The sequence below is a fragment of the Pan troglodytes genome, chromosome X (genome assembly GCF_028858775.2).
Source record: "Pan troglodytes isolate AG18354 chromosome X, NHGRI_mPanTro3-v2.0_pri, whole genome shotgun sequence".
In the NCBI taxonomy this organism is placed as follows: Eukaryota; Metazoa; Chordata; class Mammalia; order Primates; family Hominidae; genus Pan; species Pan troglodytes.
The window spans coordinates 84597680-84623452 of record NC_072421.2 but is presented as its reverse complement, the minus strand read 5'-3'; positions in this window follow the sequence as shown (position 1 = coordinate 84623452).

Sequence of the window (25773 nt, the reverse complement as noted above, 5' to 3'; positions counted from 1 at the left end):
AAGGAAGGTAAGAATCACAATAAAACAATATAGGAGCTGACAGACAAAATAACCAGTGTCAAGAAGAACATAACCAACATGATAGAGCTGAAAATCACACTAAAAAAATCCATAATGCAATCACGAGTATTAATAGCAGAATAGATATAGCTGAAGAAAGAATATCAGAACTTGAAGAATTGTTTCCTGAAATAAGATGGTCAGACAAGAATGGAGTAAAAGAGTGAAAATGAATGAACAAAACCTCTGCAAAATATGGCATTATGTAAAGATCCAAATAAATGACTGTTTAGAGTCCCCGAAAAAGACAAGGAGAGTGGAAGCAATTTGGAAAACACATTTCAGGGTATCACTCATGAGAACTTCACTGACCTAGCTAGAGAGGCCAACATTCAAACTCAGGAAATGCAGAGAACCCTATTAAGATGCTCCACAAGAAGATTATCCCAAAGACCCATAATCATCAGATTCTTCAAGGTTGAAATAAAAGAAAAAAATTCAAAGGCAGCTAGAGAGAAAGGTCAGGTTAGTTATGAAAGGAAGCCTATCAGAATAATGGCAGACCTCTCAGCAGAAACCCTATAAGCCAGAAAAGATTGAGGCCTAATATTCAACATTATTTAAAAAAAATTCTAATCAAGACTTTTTTATATCTGGCCCAACTAAGATTCATAAACAAAGAAGCAATACAATCCTTTTTAGACAAGCAAATGCTGAGGGAATTCATTACCACCAGACCAGTCTTTCAAGAGCTCTTGAAGGAATCACTAAACATGGAAAAGAAAGATCATTCCAGCCATTGCAAAAGCACACTTAAATACACAGATCAATGACACTAAAGCAACCACACAAATACTTCTGCATAACAACCAGCTATCATAATGATGACAGGATAGCTGCATAACAAACAGCTATCATAATGATGACAGGATCAAATCCACACATATAAATACTAACCTTGAATGTAAACAGGCTAAATGCCCTAATTAAAAGGTGCAGAGTGGCAAGATGGATAAAGAACCAAGATCCAATGTTATGCTCTATTCAAGAGACTCATCTCAACTGTAATGGCACCCACAGGCTCAAAATAAAGGGATAGAGAAAAACCTACCAAGCCAACAGAAAACAGAAAAAAGCAGGAGTTGCAATCCTAATATCAGACGAAACTGACTTTAAACCAACAAAGTTCAAAAAAGACAACAAACGACATTACATAATGGTAAAAGTTTCAATTCAACAAGAAGACTTAACTATCCTAAATATATATGCACCAAACACAGGAGTATGCAGATTTGTAAAGCAAGTTCTTAGTGACCTCACAGAAACTTAGGCTACCACATAATAATAGTGGGATACTTCAAAATCCCACTGACAGTATTAGACAGATTATCAAGGCAGAAAACAGAAAATTAACAAAAATATTCGGGACCTAAACACAGTACTGGATCAAATGGATCAGACAGATATCCGCAAAATGCTCCACCAAAACGCAACATAATATATACATTCTTCTTATCATCTCATGGCACATACTTTAAATTCAACAACATAATCAAACAAGAAATACTCTTCAGTAAATACAAAATAACTGAAATCATAATAACCACTCTCTAGGACCAATGCTCAATAAATTAGAAATTAAAACTAAGAAATTCACTCGAAATCATACATGATATGGAAGTTGGATAAGCTGCTTTTGAATGACTTCTGGGTAAATAATGAAGTTTAGACAGAAATCAAGAAATTATTTGAACCTAATGTGAAAAAAAATACAATATACCAGAATCTCTGTGACACATCTAAGACAATGTTAAGAGGGAAATTTATAGCAGTAAATGCCCAAATAAAAAAGTTATGACAATTTTAATTTAACAACCTAACATCAATGGTATTCACATGGTATCAGTGTTATTCACGTGGTATCAGTGGTAACATCAATGGTATACACATAAGTGTAAGAACTTTAAAAAGTACTTATTTGCAGATGACATGATCTTATAAAGAGAAAATCCTAAAGATTCCACCAAAACACTCTTAGAACTGATAAACAGCATCAGTAAAGTTGCTAGACACAAAATCAACATACAAAAATTGGTAAAATTTTTATACATGCATAGAGAAGTAGCTGGAAAAGAAATGTCAAGAAAATAATTCCATTTAAAACAGCCAACTAAAAATAATAACATATCTAGGAATAAATTTAACAAATGATGTAAAAGATCTACTCAATGAAAATTATATAATTCTCATGAAATAAATTGAAAAGAAAAATGAAAAGGCATCCCATATTTATGGATTGGAAGAATTAATGTTGTTAAAATGACCATAATACCCAAAGTGATCCACAAATTTAATGCAATGCCTATCAAAATACCAATGACATTCTTACAAGAAAAAGTAACAATAAAATTTCCATAGAACCAAAAAAACCTGAAAGCCAATGCCTATGTGAGCAAATAAAACAAAGCTACAGGCACCACATTACCTAATTTCAAAATATTCTACAAAGCCATAGTAACCAACAACATGGTACTGTCATTAAAAATAGACACATACACCAATGGAAGATAATAGAAAACCCAGAAATAAATCCACATATTTGCAACCATCTCATTTTCAACAAGGACACCAAGAACATACACTGAGAAAAGGACACTCTCTTTAATAAAAACTGCTGGAAAAACTAGATAGCCATATGCAAAAGATTGAAACTGCACCCCTTTCTCTTAACATATACTAAAATGAACTCAAAATGGATTAAAAACCTGAATGTAAGACCCAAGTCTGTGAGAGTACTAGAAGAAAACATAGAGGAAATGCTTCAAGACATTGGTCAGGGCAAAGATTTTACAGATAAGACTTCAAAACCACAGGCAACAAATATAAAAATAGACAAATTGGATTATGTGAGACTAAAAACCTTTGGCACAGCAAAGGAAACAACGGAGTGAGGAGACAACATAAAGAATGGGAGAAAATGTTTACAAACTCTTCATCTGAAATAAAATTAATATCCAGAATACCAAAGAATCTGAAACAACAGTAAAATAATAAAAATCTGATTCTACAATGGGTAAATGATCTAAATAGAAATTTATTAAAGGAAGATCTGAAAATGGCAAAGGAATAGTTGAAAAATGCTCAGCATCACTAATCACCAGGGAAATGCAAATAAAAACCACAGTGAGATATGATCTCACCCTAGTTGGAATGGCTATTATCAAAAAGACAAAAAAAAAATCGATGCTGCTGAGGATGTGGAGTAAAGGGAACTCTTATACACTGTTGGTAGAAATGTAAATTAGTACATCCATTACAGGAAGCAACATGGAGGTTTCTCAAAAACTAAAAATAGAACTACCATATTATCCATCAATCCCACTGTTGAGTTTATATCCAAAGAGAGGAAATCAGTATGTCAAAGAGCTATCTACATTGTCATGTTTATTGCAGCACTATTCCCAATAGCCATGTAATCAAACTAAGTGTTCATCAACAGATTAACAAATTAAAGAAAATGTGGAATATATACACAATGGAATACTATTCATCCATAAAAAATGAAAACCTGCAATTTTTTGCAAAATAGATGTGCCTGGAGGACAATGTTAAGTGAAGTAAGCCAGGCACAGAAAGATAAATACCACATGTTTTCACTCATATGTGGAAGCTAAATAAGTTGATGTCACAGATGTAGAGAACAGAACAGTCGTGACTAGAGGCTGGGAAGAGTAGGGAATGAGGGTGATAGAGATAGGTTGTTTAACAAATAGGAAGTTACAACTAGGTAAAAGGAATAAATTCTAGTGTTCTAGAACACTGTAGGGAGACTATTTTTTTTTCATTTTTTAACGTTTATTTTAGGTTTGGAGGTACATGTGAAGGTTTGTTACATAGGTGAACACAAGTTACAGGAGTTTGTTGTACATATTATTTAATTGCTCAGGTATTAAACCCTGTACCAAATAGTTATCTTTTCTGCTCCTCTCCCTCCTCCCACTCTCCCCCTTCAAATAGACCCCATTATCTATTGTTTTCTTATTTGTGTTCATAAGTTCTTATTATTTAGCTCCCATTTATAAGTGAGAATATACAGTATTTGGTTTTCTGTTCCTATGTTATTTTGCTAAGGATAATAGCCTCCAGCTCCATTCATGTTCCCACAAAAGACATGATCTTGTTCTCTTTCATGGCTGCATAGTATTCCACGGTGTATATGTGCCATGTTTTCTTTATCTAATCTGTCGCTGATAGGCATTTAAGTTGATTCCACTACTGTGAATAGTTCTGCAATGAACATTCGTGTGCATGTCTTTATGGTAGGATAATTTATATTTCTCTGGGTATATACCCAGCAGTGGGATTGCTAGGTCAAATTGTAGTTTTGGTTTTAGCTCTTTGAGGAATTGCCATACTGCTTTCCACAGTGGTTGAACTAATTTACACTCCCACCAAGATTGTATAAGTGATCCTTTTTCTCCAAAACCTAACCAGAATCTGTTATTATTTGGCTTTTAGTAATAGCCATTCTGCTTGGTGTTAGATGGTATCTCATTGTGGTTTTGATTTGCATTTCTGTAATAATCAGTGATATTGAGCTTTTTTATATGCTTGTTTGCTGCATGTATGTCTTCTTTTGAAAAGTGTCTGTTCATGTCCTTTGCCCACTTTTTAATGGGGTTGTTTGCTTTTCTCTTATAAATTTGTTTAAGTTCCTTATAGATGCTGGATATTAGACCTTTGTCAGATGCACAGTTTGCAAATAATTTCTCCCATTCTGTAGATTGTCTGTTTATTCTGTTGATGGTTTATTTTGCTGTGCCAAAGATGGTAAGTTTAATCAGACCCCCAAAACAAGCAATGGTGAAAAGATTCCCTAGTCAATAAATGGTGCAGGAATAAATGGCTAGCCATATGCAGAATATTGAAGCTAGACCCCTTCCTTAAACCATACACAAAGATCAACTCAAAATGAATTAAAGACTTAAATGTAAAACCCAAAGCTATAAAAACCCTGGAAGACAGCCTAGGCAATACCATCCTGGACATAGGAACGGGCAAAGATTTCATGACAAAGACACAAATAACAATTGTAAAAAAGCAAAAATTGACAAGTATGGTGACTATAATTAACAATAATTTATTCTATATTTTCTAATAGCAAGAAAAGAGGATTTTGAATGTTCCCAACACAAAGAAGTAATACATGTTTGAGGCGATATATATGTTAATTATCCTAAGTTGATCATGACACATTGTATACAGCTATCAATAAATCACACTTTATCTTCTGGAAAATTATTTTGTACCAATTAAAAGTAACTTAAAAACACGAGAAAGACCAAAAATACATGAGAACACTATTTCAGCACTACGGGCATTTTTAATTTTAACCATTATGATAATTTTGTAGTGGTATCTAATTGTGACATATTCCTGATAACCGTTGAAATCATATACTTTTCATATTTATTATCCATTTGGCTATGTACTTTTGTGGAGTGCCTGCTGATGCTTTTTGATTATTTTTTTTAATTTGGATTGTTTGTCTATTTCTTATTTAGTTACAGTCATTGTTTGTATGTTTTTGATATATTTTTTTCCATTACATTGTTTACAACTATCTCCTCCCACTCTGTAATTTAGTTTAGCTTTTTTTTTTAACTCTTGTTGAACAATGCATTTTTACTAGTGGGGTCTAAAGTAGCTGTTTCTTTTATAGTCAGCATTATTTTGTCTTGTTTATAAAATATTTATTTACTTCAAGATAATAAAAAGATATTCTCCTATGATACTACTAGAATTTTCATTGTTTTAACTTTGCTATGTACATATAGTAAACCTAGGATTGCCTTATTGTGTATTGTGTGAGAGTCCAATATTCATGTTTTTAAACTACTTTATTTAAATAATATTGACATATATGAGGCTTAGATATTTAACATATGCAACTTGATGTATTTAGAGATAACTATACACCTTTAAAACCATAACCACAATCAATGCAATAAATTCAACCACCACTTCCACAAGTTTCCCCCATTTAAATTTTTTTTTTATTTTTCCCCCTTTTGTGATAAGAGCACTCAATATGAGATCTATGCTCTTAGCAATTTTTAATGAATACAATATATTATTATTAATCACAGGCCCTATGCTGCACAGTAGATCTCTAGAATTTTTTATTTTGCATAACTGTAACTTTGTCTTCTTTGATAAACTTTGCCTCATTTTCCCATCCTGCTAGCACCTGGAAACCACCATTCTCCTCTCTACTTCTCTGGATTTGACTGTTTCATATACCACACATAGGTGAGATCATGCAGTACTTGTCTTTCTGTGTCTGACATATTTCACTTAGCAAAATGTCCTCCAGGTTCATCCATATTGTCACAAATGTCAATATTTCCTCCTTTTTTAAGGCCAAATTATACTCCACTGTATGTATCAACCACAGTTTCATTATACATTAATCCATTAATGAACATTTAGGTGTTTTAATAATCTTGGCTATTGCAAATAATGCTTCAATGAACGTAGGATTGCAGACATCTTTTTGTGATCCAGATTTCAATTTTTTGGCATATATATGCCAAAGAGGAATTACAGGATCAAATGGCAACTCTATTTTTAATTTTTAATGGAATCTCCCATATTGTTTTCCATAGAAGCTACATCAGCTTACATTCCCACCAACAGTGTAGATGGGTTCACTTTTCTCCACAGTGTTGTCAACATATTTATTTAAAATATGGTCCTTTATGCATGCTCTTTAGAGCCATCTTTAACATATATCAACTGTCCAGATATGTGTTGTCTATTTCACAACTCTAGACTGTTCAAATGATTTATTTGACTACCTTCACCTCAATCCCACACTCTCATCTTTACTGTAGCTATATAATGAGTCTTGATACCTGTTGGTTCATCCTTCACTTATATTATTTCTGGTGCTCTATTTATCCAAATAGATTTGAAAATTATCTTGTTAATTTTCACAAAAACCTAATAGAATTTTGATGGGGATTGGATGAATATGACCAAGAAGTTTAGGAGAACTGACATCATTAAAATGTATAGTCTTCTAATCTATGAGTAGGCTATACTCCTCCATTATTTTATTTTTAAAACTACTGCTAGGGTATAAAATGCAATTGATTTTTATATATGGACCTTGTGGCTAGCAGTCTCACTTAATTCACCTATTAATTCTAATAATCTTTTATGCATATTTTTAAAGATTTTTACATACTGAACCATGTTGTCTGTGAATACAAACTGTATTATTTCTTTTTGCAATCCTTATCTTCCAGATACCACCTTTTGTCGGAACTCAAGAGTCATGACTGACCCTCACTATACTGATGCTTTCTGACTGAGTTTCTCTCTACCCTAAATACAAGAGACTCTAATAGTTAGGCAGGAATATCATTGCCCCTATTCCGCCTGAAGAAGTTACAGAAGATGGATCTTTGCCCCTCTGCAACCCTTAAGATTAAGGGTTCTCTTATAAAAGGGAGAAGGGAAATGCCAGAGGCATGTGAACCAGAGCAACTCCATCTTAAATAGGAGCTGGGTAAAATGAGGCTGAGACCTACTTGGCTGCATTCCCAGGCAGTTAAGGCATTCTAAGTCACAGGATGAGATAGGAGGTCAGCACAAGATACAGGTCATAAAGACCATGCTGATAAAACAGCTTGCAGAAAAGAAGCCAGCTAAAACCCACCTAAACCAAGATGGCCATGAGAGTGACCTCTAGTTGTCCTCACTGCTGCACTCCCACCAGTGCCACGACAGTTTACAAATGCTATGGCAACATCAGGAAGTTTCTCTATATGGTCTAGAAAGGGAAGGCAGGAATAATCCACCCCTTGTTTAGCATATCTTCAAGAAATAACCATACAAATGGGCAACCAGCAGCCCTCAGGGCTGCTCTGTCTGTGGAGTAGCCATTCTTCTATTCCTTTACTTTACAAATAAACTTGCTTTCATTTTACTCTATGGACTCATCCTGAATTCTTTCTTGCATGAGATATAAGAACCCTCTCTTCGGGTCTGCCTCTGGACTCCTTTCCTGTAACAGTCTTCCAATCTATGAATAGGCTATACTCCTCCATTTGTTTCATTGTTTTAAACTGTTGCTAGTATATAAAATGCAATTGATTTTTGTATATTGACCTTGTGGCTAGCAATCTCAATTTATCTATTAATTCTAATAATCTTTTATGCAGATTTATTCAGATTTTACATACACAACCATGTCATCTGTGAATAATAACTGTATTATTTCTTTTTGCAATCCTTACTTTTCATTTCTCCTTTCTCACATTATTACAGAATTTACAGTTTGCCTCTTTGCCTAATGCCAATTCCACAAAAAATTCAATATTTTATCGTTAAAAATATTTAAGTTTATGGAGAAACTCTTTTAAATATTAATAAATTGCCATTGAAATTCTAGTGGCTAAGTATTTGGCTCATGAATGAATGTTGAATTGCATCCCATAAATTTTCTGCATCTATTGAGATTCTTACATTTTTTCCTTACTCTTAATGACTTACATTAATTTTCTAATGTTAAATCAACTTTTCATTTCTATTATAAACTTGATTATGATATATTGACCTTTTCATATATCATTTAATTTGACTTGCTAATATATTTTGGATTTTTGCTTCCATGTTCCTAAAAGATATTTGCATGTTCTTTTCTTTCCTTGTAATGTTTTCGTCAGATTTTGGCATCATACTTTAATTACAAAGTAAGTCCTTAATTTGTTTTTATTATCATAAAATGTTTAGGTTAATATTGGTGTCATTTTCTTTCCTTAGTGGTCTGTAATAATTCACTGGTGAAGTCATCTAAGCCTGGAGTTTTGGTGGTAGAAAACTTCAAATTACAGAATTGATTTTTAATAGATATAAAACTATTCAGACATTCTGTGTGCTTGTGTCAGTCATGTATAGTACAGTTTTCTAGATATTTATCAATTTTATCTGAATGTTTAAATGTATTCCCAATGTTGTTAATATCCTCTCATTTTTTAATGTCTGCATGATCAGTCACATTCCTAAAATTGTCATTTTGTCTTTTTTTCTTTATCTTGATAATTACTTTATTAAGTAAAGGTAATTACCAATTATTTTTAAAGAAAAAACTTCCGAATTTTAAAACTCCTTGGCGTATGTTTTGTAGTTCAGTAGCTTCTGATCTTAATTTTTATTGTTAATAAAAATTATAAAATAAAAATAATTCTTATTTTTACTGGATTTTGGCTTAACTGTTGTATTTTCCAAATTATTGAAATGACTATTTAGATTATTAAATTCCAATCTTTCTTCTTGTCTAATATATGAATTTAAGGCTATATATTTACCTCCAAGCATGACTTTAGCTATATCTCATTGTTTTATATGTTAAATTTTTATTAATTTCAACATATTTTCTAAATTTTATTATGATTTTTTGAAGCTATTTAAAATAATGTCTGTGTATATATCTGTGTGTAAGTCCTAAACAATGCAAAGAACTTAGAACCCTTAATGCAAATTTGTACCCTCTAACTACTGGTCTTTTTTTATTCATGTGTTTATTTCCCCGATTTCAAAATTCCTTTGTGTATGAGATTTTATTCATTTTCTGAAAGAAGCGACAGTATTTCATGGAGAGACGTAGCAAGGTTCCAAATTGAAAACAAATAGATGTTAAGCAGTGATTAAGCATTTACTTTCAGAACCATGTATGGCCATTTTCCTATTACACTTCCACTCTCATTACCCCATATGCAAAAAATGTTGTTAGTGGCAGCGTTGTTATTTGTGCCCAGAATAAACTTGAGATGTCATCTCTAAAGAAAGGGAGTGCCTAATATTTTTAATTTTGTTGTGATACATCAGAAAAAAGAATGCACACACACAAAAATGGCAGAAGTAAATTTCATTCTCCACAACAGAACTAGAGATGAGAAACAAATAGTAACTTTACCAGGAATAAAATAACCCAAAAATTATCACAGTGTCGAATATTTCTAATTTTGTTGTGACACATCAGGAAAAAAAAAGGCAGAAGTAAATCTCTTTCTCCACAACAGAAATAGAGAGGAGAAACAGATAGTAACTTTACCCAGGAAGGAAATAAGCTAAAAGCTATCAACACTCAAAATCTCTTTTTTTTTTTTTGCTATTTGAGGATGTTAACACCTATCTAACTGCCACCACGTAACCACACATCCCAACGTGAAGTCTGCCTCTGAGAAAAAATATATAAAATGCAATGCATATCATGTTTAAATATATATTAATAAATGAAGACTTATTGAGATACAAATGATTATATTAATGGCTACGATAATATATCCTAAACTATTAGCACTGGTTTCTTCTGTAAAGAAAAGTAGGAATTAATGGGAATTGACAGAGAACTTTTGTGTTCTACTCTATTTCTTTGTTGCTCAAAACTTTTACAACTAGAATGAACTTAGTAGATCCATATTTTATTTGTGTAGATTAAAAACATAATAGCATGATAACTTTTTAAAAATTGACCAACTAGTATTTTGTAGCTATTGTGTTCAGTTCTGGATTAAATATCAGTGTCATATTTTTAGTTGATTGAAATAAAAAGGAAATCTGCCATATTTTTCCCCACAGATTGAAGCTAATCATTCTTAAGCACAAACGAGCTGTTTCATATAATATACATGCTATATTAACTCTTTCCCTTCAAGATGTTTGAGCAAAATTTTATGTTATCAGTCAGAAGGCTCCATTTATTAAGGATTCCTTTGATTGCTATAACAGAAACCTAACTTAAAGTAACTTAAGCAAGTTGTGATTAGGTCACTGGAAGATCTTGTCTTAAGGATAACTGGATTTAGCACTTTAAATGGTTTTAGGAATCTCTCTTGCCTGTATGGAAGGGAGGATAATCTTAGTCAGCTTCTAGGCTAACTTCACAACTTTGTAAACATAGAGAAAAACAGTTTCAAAAATTCAGTAAATAAACATTCTCAAACTATTTGGGGCTACAGATCCACTTCTGTTGGAGTAAGGGTGATTATTATCAGAACTAGAATTGATAATAGACATAAAATAGCATATATACACTACATACTTCAGAATGAGTCAAAAAAGCTAGCAACAGTAATCTAGCCCAAACTTTAAAAAAATAAGTAGAGTTATTAGCTAGAAACTGGTATAATTCACATAATCCAAAAAATGTGCTGAAGCCACATGTCCAAAATTTGAACCTGACTCAAACGAGGGAATATAATGCTTTCAGGATACTTTCTCCCTCTCTCTCTCTCTATCTCTCTCTCTCTCTCTCTCTCTCTCGTCTCTAATTACTTTCAAACAATGCTTTACTTTTTTTTTTTTTTTTTTTTTTTACAATGGTCTACATTTTTCCCACAGAGCAGCAGACATATCTGCTGCCAAGTCCAGGCTCTTGTTTTTGAAACTTTGTGGCCAGACAAAAAATAGGCTCTTTCTTTTCTTTTTATTTATAAGCTTTTTAATCAATCAATTTATTTATTTTTTCCATTATGTTTTGACATCTTAGATGCAATGTCAAAACATTTCAGTAAATTACTGATATGGTTTGGCTCTGTGTCCCCACCTCAATCTCATGTTGAATTGAAATCCCCAGTGTTGGGGGAGGGACCTGGTGGGAGGTGATTAGATCATAGGGGTGAATTTTTCCCTTACTGTTCTCATGATAGTGACTGAGTTTTTATGAGATCTGGTTGTTTAAAAGTATGTAGCACTTCCTCCTTTGCTCTCTATTCCTCTTGCTCCAGCCATGTAGGACTTGCTGGCTTCCCTTTTGCCTTCCACCATGATTGTAAGTTTCCTGAGGCCTCCCCAGCCGTGCTTCCTGTACAACCTGCAGAACCATGAGCAATTAAGCTTCTTTTCTTTATAAATTACCCAGTCTCAGGCAGTTCTTTATAGCAATGTGAGAACGGACTAATACAATTACACTTAACATTATGACCTCTTTCATACCTTCACATTTTGAGTCAACCACTTTGGTAACATTTTTAGGAGGTCCTATAATTTCTATATTGAGTATCACGACTTCCTGGTAATTAGAAAAGGTGAATTGGGTATGTGTAAACAAGAATCAGTAGATGTACACTACAGATATACCAGTAAGCTTTAAGTCTTAAAGTGTGCAATAAATCAATGTAAATATTTTATATATAAAAATAGTGTTAAGGAGATATGAAACAAGTTAAAGACTCTGGTAAAAAAATATTTTTAGCTATCTTTATTTCACAGATTATTGCCTGCATGTTGGAAATAAATATTTTGAGGTAAAAATTACAGTTACATTTTGCATGTTTACTTCACTGTTATAGTTTTGTGACTTTTGAGTAGAAGATGTTTGTTTTGTTGCTTTAAGTCTTATTTTCCTTTGAAAATACTTAAATTATGTTTCATTCTTAATTATAATTTTATGTCCACTTGCCAAAGCACTTTCCATGAGACTATATTTTTAGTTTTATAACTCAAACACTGGTAAAATACTGTCCTCTTGATCTAACTTTGTTTTATGCAACACTACTAGAATTAACCTATTCTCTGAAGTAAGAGCTACCAGTAATTCATTAATAGACTAGTTTTTGACTCATCTTCACTCAACTAAGTTTCACATGGCTACCACTAAGCGGCAGTGTAGCAACATTCTTCTGTGTAGTGTTGCTCTCACTTATTCCACTTCACATTTTGTTTCCTTTAAGAATGTCACAGTTTTTTATTCATTCTATTTTTTAAATGTATGGGACAATGGTATTTCTGGTCTTAATTTCTGTTTTTAACTTTCAATTTTAGCTAACATTTCTGTAATCATGCAACTTATGTAATTTGTCAATTTTTTTTTGTAGAGGAAGAAACTAGTAAATCTGGTTTGCCAGCCTTTTTTTCTCTAGCTGAGCATGACAGTGGGATAGTTAATTTTAAACTGGTTTTGGTACTGTCTTAGAATCAAAGCCTAAGCTATTGCTCCAATTAGTAGAACCCATATGTGTGGTAGCCAGAAGAAAATTTGCCTTCAGTATTTTAGCCATCACATAATATTACTTCTGGAAAAGCCTGGTGGTACAGTTCACTAAGTTGAATTTTCTGTATTAATAATTACCAAATATGATCTCTGACACACTCAGAGTGCCAGAAGACACCCTAAAGATTATCCAGTAGTCCAACTCCCTCATTTTAGAATGAGATTTGATCCAAAAAATGTTCAGATTATTAGCTGTGTTCGCATATCCAGTTTATGGCAAAATCAAGACTAGGGCTGAGATGCTTTCATAGATGTTTTTATAATTGTTATCTCCTTGAAACTTGGGTAATGATATATGATCCCAAATAACTTAAAACTAATATTTGCACAAATGGTCATGTATTGGTCATATAAACAAAAACTTCAGATTAACTTTCTTCCCACTGGGATAATCAGTGTTGAGAAGGCATAGACAGAAAGATCTAATTTGCCATCCAAATTGAGTATAATTTTTCTTAAGAGTCTATCATTATGTTCAAGTTTATCATTAGGCTTCACAAAGACATATTTGTAAAGTGTTTACATCTTCCAATTTGTATAGACTAACCACAAATAAAGAGTACATATAGAGTTGGTCTAAAATTGTGTTCCTATTATAATAAAAACAATTTGTTCTCTTCAACACACAGTAGTTGGATACTCTCACTCTTACATGGTAGGGTAAGAGTGTTCGCATTAGGTTTGTCACACTCCTGCAGCTCTTCTCTTGTCACAATTTAATTCCAGCAAACTATGTGTGGGTTTAGTTTTCAGTTTTGAGGTTTTAAACTCAGGAAAACAGCAATAGTTTTTTTATTAACTAACAGTAAATCATAATAAAACCTAGACCAGCTGTTCCCCTGACCAGCATAAGTTGGTACTGTGAATGTAAGTTTAATTTCTGGAACTCCATGGGAAAAAATTCAAAAAAGGGCTCTTTGCCCTTTGTTAATTGCAAGATAGAAATTCCAACAAAGTGATGAGGAATATGATTGTTTTTATGAATCACTGCAGAGTAGCAATAACAAAATACCAACGGGTAAAAAATACTGCCTCAAAAAACTGCAATTGTGTGTTTATTAAATAATAATTCTCACTGAAATTAATGTAGTCTACCAAAATTTGTCATATTATTATTCATAATATTGAAAGATTTTGACGTTACTTAAAGATTTGCATTTTTAAAAATGTTAAGAGCATATATAGCTGTCTGTACTCCACCGTTTATTTACCTTGAATACAATTTCTGTACTTTTTGAGATTCTTGTTATCTTACTCAGACCCAAATTGTCAATATATAAAAGCTAAATTGCTTCCAAAAACTGATTGCAAACAGATTCAGACCAAAAACAAATCAATCAAGTAGAAATGATTCTTAGATTACTAACAGTATATTATGCACTGAACAAGGTTCGAAGTTTAAAAATGTTTTCTGCATTATATTTGCTAATGATTATGTTGTGATTAGTTGCGAACCAAGCAGGCAGCGTATGTTATGTCCAAAATGAACAAAGTGGAAGGCAGATGGGTGAAAAGGTTTGCAGATAAATAAGTTACTTTAGTCTGAGGTGGCCAAAGGTATCCTTCAAATGATTTAATCCCCTACCCATCTCTTAGCAGTTTGACATCCTCTAAGTTCTAACACAACCCTATCTCCCCCTACTCTACCTGCCCTGTCCAGTACAGTAGTCACTAGCCACAAGCGTCTGTCCCAATTTAAATTGTATTAACTAAAATAAATATAATTACATATTAAATTCCTCAGTCACACTGGCCATATTTTAAGTGCTCAATACCAACATATGACTAACGACTCCTGTATAAGACAAGGCAGATTATAGAATATTTTTACTATTGAAGAAAGTTCTATTCGATGGTGCTGTGAGTTTACCAGTTAGCTTAAATAATCTCACCTGCATCATGTCTCATCTACCACTGATGACTACTTTCATGTCCCTCTCTATACCTCAGTTTCCTCACATGTTAAATGAGAATAATAATAGCTACCACATAGGTGTGCTGTGAAGATAAAACAAAACAATACGTTTCAATATTTTTTAAAGTACTGGACCCATAGTAGACCCTCAATTATTTTTAATGAATGAGAAACGTCTTCATTGTTGTTAAGAACAACACTATTGAACTCCAGCGCTGTATATTTAACAACCTACTAAATATCTACATTAGAATTTCATACAGGAACCTCAACTCAATATAGCCAAAGCGTAATAATACAGAACAAGACTGTCTTATGCATAATCACCATTTGAATATCTGAAAACAGCCATTATTTCTACCCTTGCATTACTCTATGTTAAAACTACTTAGTCCCTTTAATATTTTTGCTGATGTTTTTCTAAACCCCTATCATTTTTAAATGCTCAGCTTAAATGTCACTTCTTTTGTGAAGTTATTCCTGTTTTTTATGACATCTAGTAATTTGTTAACAAACCAACAACTGCATTCGCATTCTACTTGAAAAGTTTTGCCTTTTTGTTCACTTCCATTATTAGAACACAAGTTACCTGACCAAAAGTGCTGTTTCTTATCATGACATTCTTAAATGATAGCACAGATCCTATCACAGAGTAAGGACTAGCCAAACCCTGTTTGAATGAATATTTCACATATAAGAGGAGCTTTGAACTATGGGCCAAAAGATTAGTAGAGTTTAGATGGTGGAATAAAGGGCAAAAATGCCATTAGTGAAGCCATCATTGTGTGCAAGTGTAAAGTGCTTTGTGGGGGAGGGAGTGAATAGGCCAGTTTCCTTGGAGATGATGATTAATTTTGGAATAAATTGTAAAATGAGTAAGAAAACATTTTCTGAGTTTGAAAGAGAGGTCCACATTATCCTATAAGCAGTGGGGAGTCATGGTGAATTGGGATGGGGAAAGAAATATTATCAAAGCAAACTTTCAGCAAGATTAATCTGGAGATAATGGGATAGAATGGGTTGGGGGGACACTACAGGTGGTGAGATCAGTTAGAAGACTATTGCAGTGATCCATGCACGAGGTCATAACGTCTTAGAATAAGACGATTGTGATGAGAAAGGTGGGATGAGAGAGAAGTTGATGGAAAAAGAAAAAAAAAGTCCAATATAATGAAAATTGAGATGTCTAATGGGGAATATGGTTGTAAAATGAAGGAAAATATTTGGTTTTAGAAATACTTTGACTGAAGTACCTGATGGTCAGAGCTATGAAGGAAATATCCCACATTTTGTGCATATCACAGACTGAAGCTTAAAAAAATTTTAGCCTAGAGAGATGGATTTGGGAATAGAAAACTTTGTATTACACATTATTAAAACCATAAGAATATAGGAGATATTTAAAGGTCAGAGAACATAGGAAAAAAAAATGGTCCTAGTACTGAATCTTGGGAAATGCCTGTATTTAGAATTTGGGCAATGGAAAGATGAAGCAATGGAAACTGAGAAGGAACATCAGAGAAGTAAGCACCATTTTGTGCTATGAGTACCTCAGATATTCCATTCTCTTAAGGCAATGATTCTCATTCTAATGAAATTGGTGAAAATCTGATATCGTTGACTTAATTTTTTAACAATGCCACAGCTCTCCACAAAACTAATTATATTTTTTCTAGTAGGCTGATCAACTATATCTGCTCTGTATTCGTTCTTATTTCCACTTCCCTATACTATTATCCGTGCTGTTATTATTTCTCCTGAAAAATTTTCTAGGTTACTATGTTATTTTCTCTGAATACTTCAAATATATCACTCCACTTTCTTCTTGCCTGCATAGCTTCTGAGAAGTTAGGTGTAATTCTTATCATTGTTTCCCTTTTTTCCCCCTCTGACTTCTTTCAATATTTTATTCTTTAGGTTTTACTTCTTGAAGTTTGAATATGAAATGCTTAGATGTAGTTCCCCCCTACCCCTATTCATTCTATTTAATATTTCCTGAGCTTTCTAGATCTGTGGTTTGATAGCCAACATTAATTTGGGGAAATTCTCAGTTCCATTGCTTCAAATGTTGCTTCTCTTCCTTTCTTTCTTTTTCTTCTGATTTCTCACTTCACAAATATTTCACCTTTTGTAGCTATCCCACAGTTCTTGGATATTTTATTCTTTTTCTTTCATTCTGTTTTCTCTTTGCTTTTCAGTTTTGGAAGTTTCTATTGATATATTCTCAAGTTCACTGATTCTTTCCTCAGGTGTGTCTACTCTACTAATTAGCCCATCAAAGGCATTCTTCATTTCTGTTACAGTGTTTTGATTTTTGGCATTTCTTTTCAATTTTTTCTTAGAATTTATATTTCTCTGCTTACATTATCAGTTCTTTCATATTGTCTATTTTTTCATTGGAGCCCTTGGCATACCAATTATAGGTTTTAAATTTTTAAAACAGAAAAGCATAGAGATTTACTAAAAAGTTACCTGATTCTATCACCCAGAACAAAATGTTTTCTAAACCCCTACCATTTAAAAATGTTCAGCTTAAGTGTTACTTATTTTGTGAAGTTACTTCTGTTCCTTATGACATCTTATAATTTTTTTCTTAAATCAACAGTTGTATTCCTCATGCTACTTAGGAAGTTTTGCCTTTTTGTTAATTTCTATCATTAGAACATTAATGTTTCTGTGTATACAGTTATTTCTTTTTATACATTTAAAAATATAGGTGATATCATAATTTTTATACATTTAAAAATATAAGTGTCTAAGGTTTAAACATACAGGTTTTTCTCAGTCCAAAATCAGTATATATTATTTGTAGATAATGTATTATCTACTTAAGCAAAATGATAAAATATAAATCACTATATTCTTTTTAAGCAGGGAAAATGTGTGATCAATATTTATGGGTATGTGTATCTTTTCAGGTGTGTTTATATCTAAGTTTCTGTGTGCTTACATATTTTAATGTAAATGTATTGGCTATATTATATAACACACCTTTCCTCATACTATTGTCTTTAATTAATTTTGTAGTACAAGCAATAGAAAAATAGTTCGAAGTGCTATGGGAGATAACATGAAGAGAGGGTTGGTTATCTATGATCCTGTAAAATTCAGGATAAACTTTTAAGATGACAGAAACAATTATTAATTTGTCGATAAAATTGATTATCACTTCTTTGAGAATAGTGGAATTTATCTTTACTTTTAGAAATTCCACACATGGTGTATCTCAAGAATGAAAAAGTTAGCCACTATAAAGCAATTGCCAGCCATGTATCAGATTCATTCTCTGAGATCTTCCATTACCCACTTAGAAGAAATAAGCCTTATGGGCATTCAAGCCAAAGCTCAGGGATTTCTCCAATTCAAAGAAATTTTTGAAACTAAATTCACCATATCTTTTTTCTTTTTATCAATGACTAAAGAAAACAATGACACCTCACACTCTGGACATCTCTAATGCCTACTGTGTATTTTCTCATCTCCGCTAATATCCCTCCCCTATCTCTCACCTCAAAGTATCTGAAATACTTGCTATGTTCCTGTCTCCATCTTTCCTCAAAAAACATTGTTTATTTGAAGTTCTCTTTAGTGGAGACTGTTTAACGTTTCTCACCCATGGCATCCTCCTTGGTCACCATTATAGTTTACTCTCTATCTCATTAGAACAAAATTCTTTGTGCTTTAAGGCCCATGCAATTTACTCAGACAATTTTCTTCCTCTCACTGTCACTATGATAAACCACCTTGGACAATCATCCTCATTTAGCTTAAGACTCATTCACTTATTCAACAAAAATTTTAACACTATTTTCTAAGTCAATGGCCATTCTAGGCACTAGGCATTCTGCAGAAAACAAAACAAATTAAGTTTTACTTTCTGTTGGTTTCCATAACAACACTTTCTCCTGTTTCCTCTCCCTCTCCCCCAGTGACATTTTAAAAAATCTGGTTCTAGGGCATCTTCCTCTGCTCAGTTTTAACTCTTGTTCTCTGTATGTCTTATAAATCAAGTGCCATGTATATGCTGATTACTCCCAAATTAAAATAGTTGACTAAGAATTATGTATACTCAATAAATTTGTGGGCTTAGGTTTGAGTTTGGTGCTTTTCCAAAAACTAATAACTATCACCTCATTTTAATGTTCATGTCCCTCTTTTTCGTAAACAGCAACCATAGGTAATTAGCTTTTCCTGGTAAACATCATTCAGTATGCTCCCACGTATTTCCCCTTGTATATATAAGACTACATTATAGTTCTATCTATCTACATGATAGAACCAAAATTAACCTGAATGAATGCATTTTGTTATACTATTAGTGTATTTTAATAATTAATGTTGTTGTATATGCATAAACATTGATTGTTCCTTAGAACAATTAAAAATAATTTAAGTCGTTTTTCTGGACATTAAAAACATGGTTTGTCTCAGCAGGTGAAACCGCGTTGGTAACCACCATTTTAAATTGACGTAACATTTTACTTATTATTCAATAATTAAATTACCTTTTAAATTTTTAACAAATTTATTATTTCAGAAGGAAGATTATCATTTCTTATTATTTTCAATAAAAAGTTATAACTTAAATGTATTAGTCCTAACATAAACCAGTTCATAGAACGAGTGTTTTAGTTCTTTTTATTTTATTTTATTTTTATTTTTTATTTTATTATTATTATACTTTAAGTTTTAGGGTACATGTGCACAATGTGCAGGTTTGTTACATATGCATACATGTGCCATGTTGGTGTGCTGCACCCATTAACTCATCATTTAGCATTAGGTATATCTCCTAATGCTATCCCTCCCCCCTCCCCCCACCCCACAACAGTCCCCAGAGTGTGATGTTCCCCTTCCTGTGTCCATGTGTTCTTATTGTTCAGTTCCCACTATGAGTGAGAATATGTGGTGTTGGGTTTTTTGTTCTTGCGATAGTTTGTGTTTAAGTTCTTACTGTGTGCATAATATTGTATTAAGCATTATCAGGTAATGGTACCAAAACAATACAAGAAGTATCTTCATAAGTTCAATGATGTGAGGAGTTTGAATTTATCCGTATCATTATTTATTTAAATTGTGAATTATTATTTAAGCTACTGAAAACTATTACACAGGACTAATCTTGTGTCAGCACTGGAAGTTGGAAATGATATAAATCAAATGCAAATCTCAAAGAACCACTTGAATAACTGATTTTGTGAAAATTATCAGTAGTTTTCTGTCTCTTTTTTAAATTATACCCTAGCTACCAAGATAATACACCTCCTTAATGATTTGGGAGTATGTCCAACTCCTAATAACTTTTATACATGTTTAATGATATTTAATATTTTGAACAAGCTTTATGTCTAGAATTCTTCTTGGCCTACTCAATTAGTCTATTTGTGACAGTTCAGACTCAAGATTTTGCAATTTTTAAATTGTAGCTAGGTCAATCAACACATTCATCCTTTGATTAGAGGGTAAGATTATTTTATTTTCTGTTCTCTCATCACTTTGGGGTAAACAAAATTTATGTAAACCTAACAAAATACTCTTAAGCATCCTCACTGACCCCTCTAATTGCACAATTTGTTTCCTCCAAGGTGTCATCGAACAAGTAACTCATTTTAAGTTGTTTGTTTTTGTTTTTCTACTAATAAAGTTACAATTTTGTATTTAAAATGAATAGGATTGTCACATGCGTCTTCATGAATTCAACTGCCATTAATGTTTGCCTTTAATCAAAGAGGCTTTTACGGGATAAAAAGAAATTCTTATAAGATTTTGCTAACTTTTTTAGAATGCCCATACATTAAAATACATTTGTTGTTTGCACGTTTTGTTTATTTGAGGCCTTTACTTATTTTTTTATTTTTATTTCCCCATATTGTTTTATATCTAATAAATTATTAACAGATTAAACTGGCAGACTGTGCATATGGGTTGATTAATTAAATATTCACACTTGAATAACTTCCTTAGCCCAATTTAAAACCCAGAACAAAATGTAAAAATATTAGTTTAGACATACAACAATATGAAGTTTTAATAAAGTTAAACATTTAAGCAAATCTATTTAAATGGTGACTTTGAATGTTTAATGTTGTGCTGCAGACATGACTCACTCTAGGATGAACAAATATTGTGCATTGGCATCATGCCTTAGCAGGAAATATTTTTAATGAATTATCTGTTGATTAAGAAAATCTTTGTTTTCAGATAGTAGAATGGTATTTACCAGGGGCTGAGAATGAGAGAGGGCATGTGAATGGAAAGTGTTGGTCAAAGGGTACAGAGTTTCCATTAGATAGGACAAATAAGGTCTGGAAATCTATTGTACAACATGTTGACTATAGTTAATAGTAATGTATTGTGCATTTAATAGTTGCTAAGAAAGTATATTTTAAATGTTCTCACTACAAAAAGTGTTAAGTATGTGGGGTGATGTGTATGTTAATTAGCTTGACTTAATCATTCCACAATGTATACATATATCAAAACATCACGTTATACACATTGTACAACATAAACATATGTTGTACATATGTATTGACACACAGATGTTTGTCAATTTAAAAATTTAATTAATTAAAGAAATAACAAATAACTATTGTAAAATAGGAAAGTTTTTTAGAAAAATAAATTTGGGAAGGAGAAGAAACAAAAATGTAAGAGGGTAAGAAGAAAAGAAGAGGAAAGACTTGGAAGGAAGAAACTAGAGGAAAGCGGAGAAAAATTTCAATCCCCATATTTCCCAGGTGAGAAAATTAAAGCCTGGATGTGGGACACAAAGTAAGATAGTGGCATTGTTGGAACTAAAACCCACAACAAGATAACCAAATAATATTCCGCATGCAGGTGCTCAGAGTGGACCAAGTACCAATCTCTTAGAAGGCAGGAATAATGGGCTCATGAAACACAGACACTGGCCACTGAACCCTCGGTGGAAGTATGTGTCATGGAGACCTGTATGAGGCACCAGATCATTTAGCTCTACCTTGTACATCACCGACGATGGATTCAATCGGTTTTTCCTTTAACTGCTTCTCAATTTTTTATTCAAGGTGATCGACCTCCCTGCACAAGCCAGTAACAACCCTGATGGGGGGTGATGGAAAAAACCATTTTATTATGCTAGTGGCTATGGGGTCTGCACTCACGTGTGCAGATCAGCAGGGGCCAAGTAGCAGTGTGGCGTAATCTGTTTGCACATGTGCACCAGCAGCAGTGGAGTTGCAATGGGGCAGTACTGCACTATGCAACTGGAGATATTCAGCAGTTTGTGAATTATCCCACAGATCAGGACACATGGACACGGTCAAATATAACCAGAACTACTCCAGAAGGAGCATTTTAAAAAACAATGCATTTATATCAGACTATGAAAACACACTTTTATTTTATAAAAATCAAATCAGAAGAAAGAGCCAAGATGGCCAGCTGGATGCAGTCAAGAAATCTTTTTCCACAGAGACCAGACCATCAAGACGACCAGCTCACTCCAAGCAGTTCTTTGGAAGGAAGACATTCAGAGTGGATGGAGGGAGGATCCTGTCCCCTAGGCTGAAGAGAGAGGAATCTCGAAACTCGGCACGAGGATGCTGAGCACCAATACTGATTTCTGGCCCCAAGCACCTCCTGGGGAAAGGATGAGTTAAATAGGCATGAAGTGGCACAATCCTCTTGTGGACCTTGGGAATTCTGGCCATGAAAGAGTCTATGACCCCCACAGACGTTTGAGCTGGCAGGGAGAACTGCTTGGAGAATAGGCAGGAATGGGATCCCAGCACATGCAGGGCCCAGAGGGTTTGGAATAGGAATCTCTGCAATGGAGCACAGCCAAAGATGCTTATCTTGTAACACTCACCACACCTTTGGACTTTATTAATTTTGGGATCTATACAGAACCTGATTATCTTGCCCACAGACAGAGCCAGTCTGACCTCAGCATTCCTCTGTCTGTTGCCCTTTCCAAAGGTCCCTGCATGATTACACCCACTTGCAGTGCAGCCTCACATGCCCAACCAGGGCACTTTAGCCCTGGAAGTGGTGACTACCACTTCCACAGCTCCTTCACTGGCAGGCTTCACCTGATCATCAGAGACCTCCCATAGAAGGGCCTCCACGGTCACTCACCCCCAACATACCCCCACTGCATTGCTGGTGCAAGCACACACACTGACCTTGCTGTCTAGCTGCCATCAGTGGGCACACACACATGAAACTTGCCACCACACCCACTGGTGTGTGCATGCACATGAACACCACCCCCATGCCACTACTGATGCACGCACGCAAGCAGACCCAGGCAAAGCTGCTGCCACACTGCACCATTGACACTCCACTGCTGCCAGTGTACACGTGCACATGGACTATGCCATGCTGCCGCTTAACCACTGCTGATGTGCACATGTGAGTACAGACCTCACAGCCACTGACCCAATGAAATTGTTTTCCTATTACCTCCGCATCAGAATATTGTTACTGATAGACTGGAAACACCTTCGTCCCTCCTGAACATTAGGTGCTTAGCCTCAAGGAGACAGAGAACAAAGCCATGGGCCTGGTCCCAGCCACCCAAGGGTTAGAGCATGCAGCCCAAGAGTGCTAAATTTAGCCTTGGATTCCTGAAATCCTGCAGAATCAAAGCCAGTCAACTGAACCCAACTTATACCGGAGTGAAACCCTTATGGGGCTGTTTGCTTTTATATCAAACAATATATTAGAAAACAATATATTATTTGCTTATATATTGATATAACAATAATTGTTAAACAATATAAAAGCAAAAAGCCCCATCCAAAGGAGAGCAACTTCAAAGTTTAAAGGAACGTCAGCCCACACATATGAGAAACAACCAGTGCAAAAACTCTGGCAACTCAGAAAGTCACCATGACTTTTGACCAAATGATAACACTAGCTCCTCTAAAATGATTCTTAACCAGGCTGAAATGGCTGACATAGAATTCAGAATCTGAATGGCATCATGGATCATCAAGATTCAGAAGAAGGTTGAAACACAATCCAAGGAATTAAGGTGCCAAGTAATATGATAGAAAAGATGAAAGGTGAAATAGCCATTTTAAAAAAGAACCAAACTGACCTGACAGAGTGGAAAATTTTCCTGCAAGAATTAATAATTCAATTGGAAATATTAACATAAAAATAAACAAAGCTGGTTAAAGAATCTCAGAGTTCTAAGACCAGTTCTTCATATTAACTCAGTCAGACAAAAATTTTAAAAAAGAATAAAATATAAACAAAACTTCCAAGAAATATGGGTTTATATAAACAGACAAAACCTATGACTCAAAGGCATCTCTAAGAGGGAAAGACAGCAAGCAACTTGGAAAACATATCTGAGGATATTGTCCACAAAAATTTGTCCTACTTTGCTAGAGAGGTCAGCATTAAAATTCAGGAAATGCAGAGAACCCTTGTGAGATGCTAACCAAGGTGTCTATCTGCAAGACACATAATCATCAGATTCTCCAAGATAAATGAAAAAAAATTAAAGGCAACTAGAGATAAAGGGAATGTCACCTAAAAAAGCAACCCCATCAGGATAACTAACAGTGGACCTCTCACAGAAACCTTGCAAGGCAGAAGAGATTAGGGGTCTACATTCACCATTTTTAAAAAAAAGAATTTCCAACCAAGAAACATATCCAGACAAACTAAGCTTCATAAGCAAAGTAAGACAAACAAATGCTAAGGGAATTTATTACCACCAGACCTACCTTACAAGAAGTCCTTAAGGGAGTGAAAAACTTGGAAACAAAAAACCATTACCAGCCAATGACAAACACCTATACACACACACACACACACACACACACACACAAAGTACATAGACAGTTGACATTATAAAGGAACCACACAATCAAATCTACATAACAAACAGTTCACAACATGGTAACAAGGTCAAATCTGCACATAATAACATTAACCTTCAATATAAGGGACCAAATGCCCCCACTTAAAAGGCAGAGAGTGGCAAGTTGGATAAAGAAACAGGAGCCAAAGTTGTGTTGTCTTCAAGAAAACTATCTCACATGCAATGACACTGATAGGCCTAATGTAGACGGATGGAGAAAAATCTATCAAGCAAATAGAAAACAACAAAAAGCAGGAGTTCCTATTCTTATTTCAGATAAAACAGACTTTAAACCAACATCAATCAGAAAGAAAACTGAAGGGAATTTCATAATGATAAACTGTTGAATTCAACAAGAAGACAACTATTCTAAATATACATGCAATCAACACTGGAACACCTAGATTTATAAAACAGTTTCTTAGAGACTATGAAGAGACTTAAATAGCCATATAATAATATTGGGAGATGTTAATATGCCACTGAGAGTATTAGACAGATCAAGGCAGAAAACTAATAAAGCTATTCGGGACCTAGACCAAATGGACCTAACAGACATCCACAGAGCACCCCATGCAGTAACAACAGAATATACATTTTTCTTATATGCACATAGTACATACTAAAAAATCAACCATGCACTAAGCCAAAAAGTAATTCTTAACAATTTCAGAAGAACCAGAATCATATCACCTGCACTTACATAGAAAGTAACTAACCTGCTCCTGAATGACTTTTGGGTAAACAATGAAAGTAAGGTAGGAATCAAAAAAATATTTGAAACTAATGAAAATAAAGTTACATCATAGCAGAATCTACAGGAGATTCAGTGTTAAAAGGAAAGTTTACAGCATTAAACACCCAATAGCAAAGTTGGAAATATCTCAAGTTAAAAACCTAACGTCTCACCTAGAGGAACCAGAAATACAGAAGAAG